The sequence below is a fragment of the Orbicella franksi genome, chromosome 5 (assembly GCF_964199315.1).
Source record: "Orbicella franksi chromosome 5, jaOrbFran1.1, whole genome shotgun sequence".
Lineage (NCBI taxonomy): Eukaryota > Metazoa > Cnidaria > Anthozoa > Scleractinia > Merulinidae > Orbicella > Orbicella franksi.
In genome coordinates, this window is record NC_138149.1 from 20294901 (window position 1) to 20307400 (window position 12500).

The 12500-nt window shown below is 38.6% G+C and overlaps 1 protein-coding gene across 1 annotated transcript in view; it reads left to right on the forward strand.

Annotated features, from left to right (window-relative positions):
* Positions 1–3560: 3560 nt before the first annotated feature.
* LOC145486620 (heparan sulfate glucosamine 3-O-sulfotransferase 3B1-like) overlaps positions 3561–12500 on the forward strand; it is a 24001-nt gene continuing 15061 nt past the window's right edge. Inside the window, exon 1 of the mRNA XM_081465316.1 lies at positions 3561–3685. The gene's annotated coding sequence lies outside the window, so the exon portion shown is untranslated. The remainder of the gene's footprint in view (positions 3686–12500) is intronic.

Sequence of the window (12500 nt, forward strand, 5' to 3'; positions counted from 1 at the left end):
TTTCGCGTCACGCACGACGGACTAAGCGAAAGAGGGACTACTCGTAGTCTACCACAACTCCTTGAGTTTCTCAAAAACGTGTTCAAGGCCCCTACAATGTGACCTTTTCCCCGATTAGAGAGCTGCCTGAGCTGCCTCGTCCGTTCGCTTCAGGCTCACTCACTGTGGCAGCAATTATAAAATAATAGAAAAAACAATTAGCTAAGAAACGCCTTCTGAAACAGATGTGTTTTAAAAGACTTTTTAAAATTATTTACGGAAAAGATATTTCTAATAAAAAGGGGAAGATTACTCCATAATTTTGGAGCAACCATAGAGAAAGATCGGTCACCCAGCGTAGTGAGAGACTTGCATGTTGGCAAGGTCAGAAGTATACCGTTATTTGATCTTAAACTATTTCTACCATTGGTGTCTTTAACAGATATAAGTTCGGAAATGTATGGCGGAGCAAGTCCGTGGATAGCCTCAAACGTTAGCAATAGAGCCTTAAAATCGATGCTATACTTTACAGGTAACCATCGCAAGATGTAATATAAGAGATGTAATATCATGATAACAGAATTTGCTTTCTTCGAACGCAAGACGAGCAGCTGAATTCTGAACTCTCTGTAATTTCTGTAGTTGACATGCCGGTAACCCATATAATAGGCTATTGCAGAAGTCGATACGACTAGAAATAAAGGCATGTATCAGTGTTTCTGTACATTTTTTGCTAAGGTATTTCCTAATCATTTAATATTGTACAAATAATAAAACGCAACAGAACTTGTTTTCGTAATGTGTTCACCCATCGTTAGGTTATAATCTAACCACACAACCAGATTCAAACGGGAGATCGCGGAGCAATGTCAGAGTTACCATAGTTGTGTTATCAGCCAAGGGCATTACCATTCAAACCAAGCTTTGACGACAGCCTTATGAGCAGAATGTCATGATCGACGGTGTCGAAAGCCGCACTGAGATTAAGCAGCACAAGGATGGTAACGTGCTGCTTGTTCATATTCAATAGAATATCGTTCATGACTTTCAGAAGGGCTGTTTTCAGTACCGTGATCTCTTCGGCAAGCAGACTGTACATTCGGGTATAAGTTACTACTAACCATGTGTCCGTGTATCTGGTTGAACGCGGCCCTCTCTTTTTCCGTGCAGAAACTTTACCACTGTCGAACTCCAACATACGCTAACTTATCTAATATCTTACAAAGTCACTTCTGAGGTTCAATTTCTATAATAAAAAACCGGGTAAAGAACCTTGTTTTAGACTAAGTTATTTATACACTGGCCACTTTCCCGGTAAATCAAACCCTAGTCTAGACCAAAAGTGTCTAATTTTTATACTTTCTGTGCTTGTTATACATGTATAACGTCTAACGCCTAATGCATTGTTTTTCTTAACTCCTCAACCCTAACTGTCCCCTCCTCTGCTTCCACACATGCAGTCCCATAGTCGAGAGACTCCCTATGATGTTACAGTGGCGTTCACCGGGCGGGCGCTCTCTTTTCACATTTCATTACCGAGCTTAAAACTCATCGTCTTTACTCATTTATCACACTCACGATGACTTAGACAGTGCTGATCCTAGCAGTATGCAGGACGCCTGTCACATATGAATTCAGTTCCCTGGGAACGAAGGTTGTTAAATGACCTTTCTCTCAATGAGTTCTCGTAGCTCAGTGGATAGAGTGCCCGCCCGGTGTTCGATAGGTCATGGGTTCGATTCCTGTCGGGGACTCAGATTTTTTCTTTGTCCCATGCTCGTGTCATGTTGATTAGTTCACTTTTCACATGTCATTACCGAGCTCAAAAATTCACAATCTTTATTCATTTATGACAATTGGACTTCCACACTTTCGTGTGAAAACGTTCATCGAACTCATATAATATCTCTAATTCTTAAATATGTTTAAGGTTAATAAATGTTTGAGAACATATCAAAAGCTTAGCTGAAAATATGTGAATACAGCAGAAATAATCAGCAAAGTTGCGATGACGCTTTCTTTAATCAACTCGAATAACGATTTCGATTTTGTTGGTTGAGTTACGACAGTTATCAAAACTCCTATCTGAGTAAAAAGTTTTCTTACATAACGGTTTTTTACAGAACAAACGCAAAAGCTTATGCGTACAACTAGCGCGATACTATTCATTCACAGCGCGAAAATGAAGTCTTGTTGTCGGCCATGAAAAACCCACTTTTTCCATTAGCTCAGAACATAAAACTACATATGAGAGCCCTGGGGCCCGTTTCTCGAAAGCCCCGGAAACTTTTCGGACCCGAAAAGCCATTTTTAGTTAATCGGTATTTAAAGACAGAGAGGTGTATACGCCTGAAACTCCTTGTACGCATAGGTAATCATACGGTTTCGAGTTCAATTTGGAATTAATTTGCACGAGTGAGTTTTTCAAAAAGCTGAAAAGTGCAAATTAATTCCAAATTGAACGAGAAAAACCGTATGAATACTTATTAATAATATAAACATGAAAAGATTCGCATGGAGGAAATGCCGGAGGATCTTTCTTGAAGCCATTTTTTCTCATTCGAGAACAAAATTTTCATCATCATTTTATGTGATATCATTGGCTTAAAAAAAATCCTTTTGTCTTTCAGCCAATCGTAGCTCAGAATTATGATGTGTAATTCGCACTGGTGTTACACTTTTTGCACCGGTGTTACACTTTTTGCACTGCCGGGTATTACACTTGAACTGCATTGCTCTCAGCCAATCAGAATCGAGTAATTTTTTCTTGTATCTTATTAGGAATGAAACCTCTGTTTATATTAAGAATGTGTGAGTAAAACAGCTCTGTAATCATAAGGTTTGAGATTTTGCTACGGCTTTCCCGGTGCGAAAACTTTTCGGGACCTTCAAGAAACGGGCCCCTGGTTCTTATTCCCTGCCTTATTCCCTGCCATCGCTGTGAAAAATCCGCAAGAGGATCTCGCAACTCTCACCATTTGATCACGCAACGTGACAACATCCACGCGACAACCCGTGCGTGGATGTGCGTGGATCCGAGCAGATATATGTCGTCAGGGTGGCGCAATTTGTTCTAAAAATAGAAAAATTGTCCCATATCATGGCTGCGCGAGGATCCCAAGACTTACGTACTCCGTCCCCAATTATGGCTCCTATCTATTATTTTGCGTCCAAATATGGACGCACCGATTCAAAATTCATAGCGGTGTTTCTTCCCCTTTCCTCTCGCTTCATCAGTCTCGTTCCCAGAGTCTTCGTTTCCCTTGACCAGCGGTCGGAAAACGAGAGCTGTGGGAGCAACCATTTCAGGCATGCGCCATAGATGCAGACTGCGCAGTGAAACTGGATGGGCAGAATCACCAGAATTCGGTTATTTCAAAATGGTTGCCCCAGAGCTCTCGTTTTCCGACCGCTAGTCAAGGGGAACGAAGACTCTTGGAACGAGATTGTCACTTCATTCTTGCCACGCGAAGAACCTGGGGAAGGAACGCGTGACGAGCCCTAAGCGCGTCTGCGTGGGAGGCTACTGTAGCTCGCACTTTGACAATCACTCTTTCTTTGGTTTAAAATGTCACGCCATCAACGGGGATCAAGTTACCTTGACTCGACTCGCCCCAGATTTCGCGGAGTAGTATTTGAGAGGGTGTCAAATAGTGCCGATAGCTAGTGGAAAGATCAATGTTGCAAAAATCAAGAATTTGAAACGGTAAGTGGGTAGTTTCTCTTTTGAGATATGGGGTTAGGGTCTGGAAAGTGTCGCCTTTGTTTTTGTTATATCCTTTTGGTGTCGGGAAAAATATGATTTTGATTAATGTCGACGCGCTTCATTTACGCGCCTTTCTACTGCCTTTAGTATTTTTTGTGGCATACACAGGTCAATACCGAAATTATCAGCATTCAGTTCTTTACTAGCAGAGTAGAGATTGATGAACCACGGACAGCGAAAAGGAATCCAAGATGAAGTATTTTCAGCGGGCGAGATGTTTTCACGAGAGTGAAATATTATCACGTGGAGTAGTTTCTTCTTTCATCGCTGTCGTTGTCAATGAACTGCGCTCTTACAAAACATTTCGCATTCTCGACGTAAATTGTCTCACAGTTCATAACTTACGAGTGAATGGACATGAATACACTCGAGAAGAGTAGTTTCTTTTGGATTGTTGATTAACCATCGTGAGTCGCGGTCGCGTGTTCTTATCAGCGTATTATGTTTATAACTTCCACTTCTTTGATGGCCTCCGGGCTTGTCATTTTTTGACAATTTGCTTCTAATATGCTTCCCCTTCAACAAAATCGGTTGTATACGTCTGTAAAACGAAAAAAAGAGGGCTGATTTAGCAAGGCGCAAGTGGCAGTATTTTGGAAGGAACTGAGGGCAAAGTCATGTCGAAAATCCGCATGTTTCTACAGGTCTCAAATAACACTGTCAGCTGCTTGACATCGGATTATTTGCCATGCTGGATTATATTATTTGCTATGTTGTTATTTTTATAATCTGTTGTGTTTGGATTCTTTCGTGCACCCGTGGATTTGCTAGCTACTACGGAGTAGCGGGGATTTTATTGGTGAATTGAAAGTTTGTTGTCTTCTGGACGTGAGAGTATCATATCGCATTACCGACTGATATAAATCATCAAAGCACAGATGAATTCCGTGACTCGGCCTTGGAACGAAATCAAAATTTCAGTTTTAGCTTGCGTTTATTCCACACAGGGTCGTATTATCATCGAGTTTATTTCAAACCGGCTTCTTTTAGAATTTTTAAATAGAACAGATAAGTTCCGGTCAATTTTTTTTTCGAAAGACACGTACACAATTCCATGTCTTTCCGGATTTGAACATGTTGGTTGATCTAATTATCCGTGTATATTTTCTTAAGACTGACAGAAACATCACTTTTTTCGAATTCTGCTGCCGCGGAATTTTTTCACTTTTTACTCAAACAATTTGGATTTTATTCACTGTTGGAAGGCGTTAAGTTTAGCCCTTATCATACAAGAACGCATTGACTGAGAAAGTGAAGATAATTGAAATTAGCGTGCTTTATTGAGCATATCAGGGATAATCCAGATTCATTGGTAATACATCGCTATTTAATAAAACTAGCTCTGTGTCGAATGGCGGCGGTTTTCACTACGTCCTTGTCACTGTTCTCCTACCGAGAGGTAAAAGGACGTAGCGTGCTACAAAAACCGGAGAACTCACTTTAAATTAAATCACATTACTTGATACTTTGCCGAAAGACTTCCCATGCATCTTCAAAGACCACAATTCCACTTATCATTCCAAGAAAACGTGATCATTTCAAGGAAAAGTTAACCCAGGCCAAGTTACTGTCGGCTCGCCAGGCTTCATGTCGGACTGAGGATTCAATACTGGTATACGACTTACTTACTTTTGACAACTGTCTCGAGCGATTGATTAATCTTAGAACAGATCAGACTGGCAAAAATGGTTTAAACCCCTATTCATGTATTGAATGCCAGTCGCTTATTATCTGATTGAATTATATCTAAATGTTAAGTCTCCAAGCATCCGAGTTGCCGGTCTGATTCAAACACAAACGGCTGGAAATGCGTGGAATTCAGCCAGATTGATAGAAAAGAGAAGCGTTCGAAATCTTGTGTTCGTTTAGCTTGAGCAATGCTTTTGTCCTTGGGGATTAAAAGTTTATTTAAAACCCCGGGAATGAGCTTAGCCGCACTGGGTTTCATCTCTGCACGCGACCTTGTACTAAAACAGTGCTACTCATTAGTGAGAATATTACTTTAGGACAATATATATAAAATCGTCACCAGAACTCTCAGGCCAACAAAGGTGTCACAGCGTCAGGAGGATCAGTAAAGATTCCCAGTCCAAACCTCGCAGCATAAACGAACGTAGAAAGTTAAAAAATTGTGAGGACGGACAACTTCTGACGTAAAAAAGATTTAAAAAAGGCTGACAAAATCCAAGAAATGGGCCTTTTCTTGGATTTTGTCAGCCTTTTAGGTGTTGATTAGACTCAAAGGCCCTGTCAAGGGATCTTATTATGATTAATATTATTTAAGGGCCCCTCCAGGGATTTTGTTGCTAATTTGCCCTTTCAGGCTCCAAAGGACTCGTTTTGGGATTTTGTTACAGTTGATGTTTTCAGTTATATGTAGGGGAGGGTTTTACTTTTTCCAATGCTTGCCGCGTTGCCTCTTCGGTTATTTTATTTGTTTTAGCCAGTTTGGTCTTTTAGTTTTTAGCTTTTATCTCTCAGACTCTGCCGATTATTTTCGTAATAGTTTGTTTTTGACTTATTCAATATTTTTGCCCTTTGTTGATCTTGTTTTTTGTTCTTTGTTAATTAACACCACTTTTTGCTTTTCACGTGATTTTGTACTTTTATTAATTGTCACTTGTAATTACGTAATCACTAGCACCTTAATCTTATTTAAAGCTCGTTTTTATTTAAAAGTTGTAATAACTGAAGAAGGTCTCTGACCGAAATGTTTTTTATTAAATTTTTTAATCTTTTTTACGTCAGAAGTTGTCCGTCCTCACAATTTTTTAACTTTCTACGTTCATATATATATATATATATCTGACCGGATTCGCAAAAACATAGCCATAGAATTTGACTTGTCACTGATAATCTTGCTACAATTCTGTCCTAGAGCTAGCTTTCCACGAGGCTTATCGTAGCTCAAATAGCAGCAAATGACTCTCCTGTATGCCTTTTGAGGCCAGGAAGGCTAAATTCACCGTCTTTTCGTTGAATCATGAATTGTACAATTTAATTAAGAGTGCTTTTAACATGAAATTGGAGTCTAAATCAACACGAACGTACAGATATCAAAGCCGCGGCGGAGAGCCAATCTATTGCTTTCTAAAGGCCTGCATCGTCCTAAATGGACTGAACAAGAGCTTCCTACATCGAGAATCGATTGAAATTCAAACAAACTAGGCCATAGTTAGCAGTAAGCGAACACTCAACATGTTTTCGTTACGTCAATTATCGCCCGGAAACCAAGCAAATAAATTTCTTCCGCGCTAGCGAATCACAGACAGTTCTGATACTTAGCTAAGCCGAGAACGCCTAAAATTGATAAAACAAGGAAATTCTACTCACGATCAGCGCTTCAACTCATGTTCTTCTCTCTCCTCGTGGTCATGTTTTGCTCGCAAATAGCAATGTCCTGGATGTACTTCAATTTTGTCGAGCGCGGAATGCCACATCCAGATTTCAACAGATTTTTTTCTAAGTCTTTAGCTACATCAAAGTTCAGAGCAAATGACGCCAACAGCAGCTAGAGATGTCTAGTCCATTGCACGTCTAAGCCCTAAATCGATGTGGCTAGAGAGTTTTGCTGTCTAAAGCAAGCACAACATTATCGCCACAGGGCAAACGGCCTACTGTTAGGGGACTAAATGTGACCCGTACAGTTTACACATCTCCTCAGGCCCGCCTCACGTACGATAATGGACGACGCTTACTAGCAAATCGTTAGACTTGGGCCTTCATTGGACTTAATGATGTCCTCTGGCAGACTTCCTTTAGACAGCAAATACAGAATGCTAATCGGTCGCTCCTTGTCAGAGTCACCGCGCGAACTGAATTCAGACGAGTGTGGCCTGGGCTAAACTTAACGCAAATTGAAAAGGGGTGGGGGGGGGGGGTCGATAACTAATGAAAAAAATACCTAAATAAATGAAACATGCGGCAAGGAGTTTCTACATTTCATGCTAGGTAGGATTTACAAGCTGCTGTCATAGCGAAAGCAGAAAAAAAAAAACCAACCAACAAACAAAGAAATGAAAAAAACAAATAAATCAAAAAACACCTGATTCAGTCTTTAACACCGTTTTCATAAATCCAGACATATATTTCAAGGGAACAAGACTGCATGACCCAGAAAGGTCGAAAAACGAGCGTGTCTAATTTCTGTCGATCTTTCTAAAGCATTTAGAGTCAAACTAGGGATATCCCTGAGCAGTTGAGGACATTCTGTGCCAATATATGTCTAAATTTATGAAAACCGTTTTAAAGACTTTGGACCAAAATAGCGGGCATGTTTTTGGAATATATATATATATATATATATATATATATATATATATATATATATATATATATATATATATATATATATATATATATATATATATATATATATATATTTTTTTTTTTTTTTTATTATTGTTATTATTGATACAACATAAACCACAATAGGACAATTAAAGGAGATACAAAAGATAATACAGAAGGTAATGGTGTGTGTTACAAAAAACAATACAAAAAAGAAGATAATTACAAACAAATTCAAAGTAGAACATTTTGAGTAGGAAACAATTACCAAATTAAGAATTAATTAAATTAATTAATAACTTAACTAAGTAAGTAAAATGAAAAAATAAAAAAAACTCAAAAAACGTCTTTCCACTTTTTGCTGAAATCTTCGGAGGTTTTATTTTTAACTGCTATTTGTTGTGAAGTATTTAATTTGTTCTTAAGTAAAGAAGGAAAGCTGTCAAAGGGTACATCATCGCTGCCTTGGATAGTGCAAAAGATATCATATTTGGCTACCAAGGTGACAGTTTAAAATGTCTTCTGATTCTGTGGTGTTACCATGCCAACCAAAAAGGATATTACGTTCTGTGAGAGTTATTATGTTTTTATGTTTTTCAAACCACCAATTTTGAAATGCAGACCAGAAATTGGAAATTACAGAACAAAGGTAAAATAAGTGAGGCAATGTTTGCGGTTGCGTTTTGCATAGCTGACAGATTTCAGAATCGCATAGCTTCATACGGAAAAGGGAATGCCTAGTTGGAAGTATGTTGTGGATGATTTTATATTGAAAAATTTGAAGCTTTGTTTCGAGCTTGGTAACAAAGGGAAGGTTATAAACTTTCTTTAAGCATTCTTTTGAGAAACCATATTGAGGTAATTTTGGTTCAGCAGTTGGGGGTTGGAAGTAGTGGTCTATAATTGCTCCATAGACAGCACGGGTGGTGCAATTCTTAGACAGAGGAGGTTCTTGTGACGCGTTGTCATTTTCAATTGCGATTTGTGTGCATTTGATTGTGCGTCTCCAGCTTGGTGGAATGGCGCTTATTAAACCATAGTAGGCTCTAAACAGGACACGTAACTGAAAGATTTGTTGAAATTTGTCATGTGATAAGAAGTTAAAATTTTCGTCAAGCAGGTCATTTACGTACATGATTCCAGTCCGATGCCATTGTTTTAAATAGATCATGTGTTTATCTATTAAAATGTTTTTATTGTTCCAGATAATTTCGTTTTGCTTGTGTGTATTGTCTTCTCATATAATGGATTTGTTTTCTTGCCAGTACTTTAACATTGCGTGATAGAAGGGTGGTACATTATTCAAATTCAGTAACTTAACATCATATCTACAGTTTAGTAAGAAAGAAAGACCGCCGCGTTTCCTGAAGAAGTGTTCGATAAGAGTTTTCCAAGATGAGTCAGAGTTTTGGCATATTCTTTTAATCCAGACAATTTTGAGCGCGGTGTTCATTACTTCGAAGTCGATCATTTTTAATCCGCCTTTATTTTTTTCACCAACTATTGTCATTCTCTTAATTTTATGGGGTTTACCCTGCCAAATAAAATTAAAGATCATGCTGTTAATCGTGTCAGACAAGTTTTTAGGTAAATTAAGATTGGAGCTGTTGAAAATTAATTTTGATAAAGCTAGAGTTTTGACGATGTTTATTTTGCCAAGTAAGGTTAGTTTCCTATTTTTCCAGATATTTAAAATCTTATTCATATTTCGCAGCTTTTCATCGAAGTTAAGCTTGTCAGCTTTGGTGGTGTCGTAGGAGAAGAATACACCTAAGGCACAGATGGGATCGACAGGCCAGTTGAAATTAAAAGGAGTGTCGGATCTGTTTTTCCACTTGTCAAGCCACATGGCTTCGGTTTTGGAGGTATTGACTTCTAGACCAGACACAACTTTGAATTGGCTTAGCAGCTTAAGTAAATGACTAATAGATTCCGTGTCACTGAGAAAAACTGTGGTATCATCCGCATACATGGTCGTTTTAATTTCGTGGTTTCCTAATGTTATTCCTTTGATGAGATTGTGATTTTTGATGGCTCTTGCGAGAAGGTCGAGACCGATAACAAATAGAAGGCCTGATAGAGGACAACCTTGCCTTACCCCACGCGTTAAAGAAAAGAAGTGAGACGCGTGGCAATTGCTCAGAACACAGCTGGAAATGTTGGAGTATATAGTCCTGAACCATTGTAGAAAATTTGGCCCAAAGTTGAAGAGCATGAGTGCTTTCTCTAAGTAATTCCACTCAATGGTATCGAAAGCTTTCCGGAAATCCACAAAAACTGCCAGGCCAGGAGAATTTTCTTTTTCCAAATAAAACATTAGATCTTGAATTAATCGGATATTTTCACCAATGTAGCGTCCTTTTACATAGCCAGTTTGGTCGGGATTTATTATTTTTGGTAATACTTTTTCTAAGCGATTTGCTAAAACTTTAGTGAGAATTTTGTAATCAACGTTCAAAAGAGATATTGGTCGAAGATTTTCAAGAATGGTTTTATCTTTATTTTTTTTGGGAATAAGAGAGATTATGCCTCGTCGTTGGGATATCGACAAGGAGCCGTTTGTGAACGCGTAGTTAAAACTTCCAAAAATCAGCGATTTTAGCTCTGGCCAGAAAAATTTTAAAAACTCAGTTGTTAAGCCGTCGGTACCGGGAGATTTGGCTACAGCGAATTCTTTTAGGGCTTTAAAGGCCTCAATTTCTGTCATCAAACCTTCACATAAAGCTTGCTCGTCGGACAAAGTAGAAATGTTGTTGGGATTATAGAACACATCATCATCAGGTTCGTCGGCGCTATCAGATGGTAAAATTTGCTTTGTTCTTCTAAAATATCGAACTGGTTAGTTAGGACTGAACCATTTTGAAGTTTCAGTTTGGAGACTAGTTTTTTAGAGTAATTTCGTTTTTCAAGGTTTAAAAAATATTTGTTGTTGCGTTCCCCTTGCTCATGCCATCTTGTACGGCTCCTAAGGATAGTGCCGCGAGTTTTGAGCGCCGTTATTTTTTTTAGACGAGCCCGAGTTGAATTGAGTTCGCATATTATATGCCTGTTGTTTTTACCTTTTTCATCTTTTAAAAATAATTTATTAATTCTTTTTTGAAGGAAGGTTTCTTTATCTCGTCTTTTTCTTGCTTTAATCTTAGAAAATTTGACGGTAAAACCTCGGATTTCCATTTTGACGAGGTCCCATTTTAAGCCTAAATCTTCAATGTCACGGTATTTCTATCTGCTCGCGCTAGTTGTACGCGTCAGTTTTTCGTTTGTTCTGTGAAGAAAAGTTATGTAAGAAAACTCTTTACTCTGGTATCGAGTTTATTTGTGAGTTTCCCCAAAAATGCTTAATCATAACCAAACCCTGTTTTTGATAGTTTCTTATGGTTTCTGTTTTTTTGGCGAGTTTGCAAAAGTTTTTGAAAGGAAAGTCTGACGCGTACATTCAGTAGCTCATTTGCATTGTGCAGCGCGCGCTCTTTCAAGTCCGAGTCGTTGTTTTCAATTGTCAGCAAACCTTGACAAAGATTTATTTCGTGGTCTTTTGTGCCGAGACGCTGCAACCAAATCAATCTCGCGATTTATCGACTGGCAATTTGGAGGCTTATCCAATATATAAAATCCTTACAGGCACTAATCCTGTTATTCAGTAGCTAAACAGAACGAAGAGATCTAGCTGCCCTAAGGAGCTTACGAAGTTTAAGCGATAGTTGAACCGTCAGGTGAAGCTCTGCGAAGCGCCTTTCATGGCTCGAGTACATAGTTTTGGTGATGAGCATAAACAAAACAAAGATGCAGGATCCAATCCATTTTAGCTAGAGACAGGCAAAACGAGGCACTTGCTTCAGTCGTTTTTAAATTTTTTTTTTCGCTTTTGTGCTTTTTCTTTGATCATCATAAGCACCCTTAATACCTTGGAAGAAAATTTAACCATGGACATTGCCTCCCTCATATTTTTTTTCATGAATTGCCTCAGTCATAAATTTTTTTCTGGCTACTGCCCTGCATTCTCTGCCAACATTTTACATAGATGTTTCGTATATGTTTTTGTCCTTCCACCATATGCAAAGTACACCAGATTCTTCAACTAAAAGCTAAAAATGCTAAACTCTTTCTGACACCTTTCGTAGTTTATAATTACACGTCAAAATCAAGACCTGTTGGCCTACTAAACTCCAAAGGGAATTTCGTCAAAGGTACATTTTTGTTTGCTTGGTCTCCAAAATTTACAAGGCAACGTCCAAGCTTCTTGGCTCACAGGGCTGCTCTGATGACAAAAACTGACTTGACTTCTCCAGCATTTTCTTTAAGATTTATAGATTTCACAGTTCAATTCTGCTTTCGCTGTAAAAAGAAGCTATGAAACCACACATCTTCCCGTGAGGAGTGAAATGATGTGAAGTTTATATGAAATAATTCATATATGAACTGCGGCTGTAGATGATGAACTCACTCCTCACGGGAAGATATGAAC